This window comes from Triticum urartu, chromosome 4A (assembly GCF_056163025.1).
Source record: "Triticum urartu cultivar PI428250 chromosome 4A, HENAU_Tu73, whole genome shotgun sequence".
NCBI lineage: Eukaryota > Viridiplantae > Streptophyta > Magnoliopsida > Poales > Poaceae > Triticum > Triticum urartu.
This window is the reverse complement of record NC_141876.1, coordinates 527,973,556-527,978,480: the sequence shown is the minus strand read 5'-3', so window position 1 is coordinate 527,978,480 and position 4,925 is coordinate 527,973,556.

Here is a 4,925-nt window from a genome sequence, read left to right as displayed (position 1 = left end):
GCGTCCGGCTCCGTCCAGACGTGTCCGATGGCGGCGGAGACGGATTTTTTAGGGTTTGGACGGGGGAGATCTGGATTTGGAATGGGGAGGTATATATAGGCATAGAGGGAGCTAGGAGAGTCCAAATGAGGTGCGGTTTTCGGCCACGCGATCGTGATCGAACGCTCTAGATGATGGAGAGCGTTTTGGTGGGTATTGGGCCAAAATGGAGGGGTGTTGGGCTGCAACACACATGAGGTCTTTTCGGTCCCTCGGTTAACCGTTGGAGCATCAAACGAAGTCCGAATGGTACGAAACTTGACAGGCGGTCTATGGTAGTAAACCAAGGCCGCTTGGCAAGTCTCGGTCCAATCCGGAAATATTTAATCCCCACACACGAAAGAAAGGTAGAAATGACCACCGGAGGAGAACGAAGCGCCGGAATGCAAAACGGACAACGGGGAAAATGCTCGAATGCATGAGATGAACAAGTATGCAAATGCAATGCACATGATGACATGATATGAGATGCATGAAAATGATAACAACACACGGAGACAAAGACCCGAACCCGAGAAAATAAAATAACCTAACTCCGGAAACGGCAAGAGTTGGAATACATATTGGGAAAGTCATATCCGGGGTGTTACAACACTCCACCACTACGAAAGGATCTCGTCCCGAGATCTAGGACTGAAAGAACGCCGGGTATTCAGAACGAAGGTGATCCTCGCATTCCCAGGTAGCTTCACGGTCGGAATGGTGTGACCACTTGACTTTGAGGAATTTAATTGACTTGTTGCGAGTCTTGCGTTCAGTCTCTTCAAGAATAGCAACTGGGTGCTCACGATATGAGAGATCTTCTTGGAGCTCAATGTCCTCGAAGTTGACGGTGCGGTCAGGAGTCTTGAAGCACTTTCGAAGCTGAGAAACATGGAACACGTCATGAACATTTGAAAAGTTTGAAGAAAGCTCGAGTTGATAGGCGAGGTCGCCTCTCTTGTTGACAATCTTGAAAGGTCCCACGTATCTAGGGGCAAGCTTCCCTTTGATACCAAAGCGACGAGTACCTTTCATAGGAGAGACGCGGAGGTAAACATGATCTCTGATCTCGAAAGCCAAATCACGGTGCTTACTGTCATAGTAGCTCTTCTGGCGGGATTGGGCTGCTTTGAGGTTATCTCGAATGACTTTGCACATTTCCTCTACCTCTATGATTAAGTCATTTCCCAAAAGCTGACGTTCACCGGCTTCAGACCAGTTGAGAGGGGTACGACACTTCCTGCCATACAGAATTTCAAATGAGGCCTTGCCCGAACTTGCTTGAAAACTGTTGTTGTAGGAGAATTCAGCATAAGGAAGACAATCCTCCCACTTCATGCCGAAGGAGATCACACAAGCCCTGAGCATATCTTCAAGAATCTGGTTGACACGCTCGACTTGACCGCTAGTTTGAGGATGGAAAGCTGTGCTGAAGCGGATGTTGGTGCCCATGGCCTTCTAAAAAGAATCCCAAAACTTGGAGGTAAAGATGCTGCCACGGTCTGAAGAGATCACTTGTGGAATACCGTGCAGAGAGACAATCCGAGAGGTATAGAGTTCCGCCAATTGAGCTGCAGTGATCGACTCTTTGATAGGCAGAAAGTGAGCCACTTTGGTGAGTTTGTCGATGACAACAAATATAGCATCATTGCCACGCTTGGACTTTGGAAATCCAGTCACGAAGTCCATCTCAATGTGGTCAAACTTCCATTCTGGAATGGCAAGAGGTTGGAGGAGACCCGCTGGCCTTTGATGTTCTGCCTTCACTCTTCTGCAGACATCACATTCATTCACGAATTGAGCAATCTCGCGCTTCATTCGAGTCCACCAATAAGCCTGCTTGAGGTCCTGATACATCTTCGTGCTCCCAGGGTGGATGGAGAGGAGAGAATTGTGAGCCTCGTTCATGATCACTTTACGGAGTTCACCTTTGGGTACAACAATACGATCCTCGAAGAAGAGAGTATCCTTGTCATCAAGGCGGTAGCACTTGTACTTGGGTTGACTCTTGGCAATCCCAATCTTCACCTTTTTCACCATAGTATCAAGAAGCTGGGCTTGGCGAATCTGGTCTTCCAAGGTAGGAGAGACTTGAAGGTTGGCGAGGAAACCTTGAGGAACAACTTGCAGGTAAAGTTTGCGGAAAGCTTCACAAAGCTCGGGTTGATAAGGCTTGAGAATAAGACTGTTGCAATAAGCCTTTCTGCTCAATGCGTCAGCAATCACATTGGCCTTGCCTGGAGTATACTCGATACTCGGATTATACTCTTGAATCATTTCGACCCATCGAGTTTGCCTGAGGTTGAGATCAGGCTGAGTGAAAATGTACTTGAGACTCTTGTGATCAGTGAAAATATCCACTTTTCTTCCCAATAAGAGATGTCTCCAAGTCAAAAGAGCATGCACAACTGCCGGCAAGATCATGAGTGGGGTAGTTCTTCTTATTAGGCTTCAACTGGCGGGAGGTATAAGCAACAACTTTCTTCTCTTGCATCAACACTGCGCCAAGACCTTGGAGAGAGGCATCACAAAAGACCTCGTACGGCTTGGATTCATCAGGCGGAGCCAGAACTGGAGCAGTGATCAATTTCTCTTTCAAAGTGTTGAAAGCAATGTCACACTCCGGAGACCAAACGTACTTGACGTGCTTCTGGAGAAGATTTGAGAGAGGCTTCGCGATCTTAGAAAAATTTGCAACGAATTTTCGGCAATAGCTTGCGAGACCGAGGAAGCTACGGAGTTGCTTCACGTTCTGAGGAGGTTTCCAATTCACAATTGCAGACACCTTCTCAGGATTCACCGCAATGCCCTTGGCAGAGATGATATGACCAAGATAAAGAACCTCATCGAGCCAAAATTCACACTTGGAGAACTTGGCGTAGAACTTGTGTTCTTTGAGCTTATCGAGTACCAAACGCAAGTGCTTGGCATGATCTTCCTTGTTCTTCGAGAAAACCAGAATGTCGTCGAGATAGACCAAAACGAAGTCATTGGTGTAGGCGTTGAAGATGAAGTTCATCATGCGAGAGAACGTCGGAGGAGCGTTGACGAGGCCAAAAGACATGACAGTGTATTCGTATGAACCATAGCTTGTCCTGAAAGCCGTCTTGGGAATATCTTTTTCACGGATACGAATCTGATGATAACCCATACGGAGATCAAGCTTGGAGAATACTTGGGCACCTTTGAGTTGTTCGAACAACTCGTTAATGTTGGGAAGTGGGTATTTGTTCTTGATGGTCTTCTTGTTCAATGGACGGTAATCAACACAAAGTTGGTCCGTTCCATCCTTCTTCTTCACAAAAGGAACACCACAACCCCACGGAGAAGAACTAGGCCGGATGAGACCCATTCTCTCTTGAATATCGAGTTGCTTCTTCAGCTCCTTCAACTCTTTAGGTCCGAGCTTGTAAGGACGCTTGCACACTGGTTCCGTGCCAGGCTCAAGATCAATAACGAATTCAACTGGCCGGTGCGGAGGCATTCCTGGAAGCTCTTCTGGAAAGACGTCTTGATATTCGCAAACGACTGGAATTTGCGAGATGGCATCGAGTTCACCCTTCTCATTGAGAGAAAACAGACGGATGGTATCATCACGAGCGGAAAACACAATTACATCCTCAGACGAATGAGTCAATTGAATCTGCCTGACTGCATAATCAAGCTGAGCCTTGTGCTTAGAAAGCCAATCCATTCCGAGAATAAGATCAATATCTGAGTCACCAAGAACCGTTGGAGAAGCCAGAAACTTGTAGTCACCCAAGGTGATAGTAACATCCGGAACGATGGAGTTAGCATGCATGCGCTTACCGGGAGAGACAACTGCTAATGGACTAGGCAAAACTTGCAAAACCAATTCATGCCTAGATGTAAACGGTCTCGAGATGAAACAATGTGATGCACCAGTGTCAAAAAGAACTTTAGCTGGAATATCATTAACAGGAAGGTTACCCATGATGACATCTGACGAATCCTCTGCCTGAGCTGCATTCATCAAGTTGACCTTGGCGTGCTTGGGGTTATGCTTGACCACAGCTGTACTTGCCGACCTCACAGGAGGAGGAGGAGGAAGACGCCTCTGGTTGAGACACTTGTTGGCATAGTGACCCTTCTGTTGGCACTTGTTGCACGTGACCTCTGAAAGCGGACGGTGGTACGGAGCACTCGATCTTGGAGGTTGAGACGAAGTCTTGTTCTGAAAGCCAGGGTTGGGTGGGTGGGAAGATCCACTGCCACCTTTGCTCTTCTGCTGATACGGCTGACGGAACGGAGGAGGAGGAAGCCAATACTTCTGCTGCTTGGCCACTTGATTAGAGGAAGAAGGAGTAACATCTCTGACTCACTTCTTGGAAGCATCACACCTCAATTGAGCAGCCTCTTGCTTCAACGCCATGTTGTAGAACTCATCGTACCTCAAGGGCTCAAAGAGAACAAGAGCTAGCTGAATTTCTTCTCTGAGACCACCCCTGAACTGGTATATCATGCTCTTCTCATCAGGCACGTCCTGCTTGACAAAGCGGGCGAGCTTCTGAAACAACTTGTTGTAGTCATAGACAGACAAAGAGCCTTGCTTCAGGTTGCGGAATTCCTCACGCTTGCTTTCAACCACGCTCTGAGGAATATGATGAGCTCTGAAATCTTGACGGAATTCATCCCAAGTGATAACACGTCCACCTCTGGAATCCTTGTACTGCTGGAACCATTCTGCAGCTTGATCTTTGAGTTGGAAGGAAGCGAACTTGACGAAGTCCTCAGGCCTGACGTTACTGCACTCGAAATGCTTGCACAGATCCACGAGCCAATCGTCAGCATCGGTTGCCTCAACACAATTGCTGAAAGTCTTTGGCCCATTAGCAAGGAACTGGTTGAGTGTAGCAAAGTGATTCTGATTGTTGCCTTGGTTC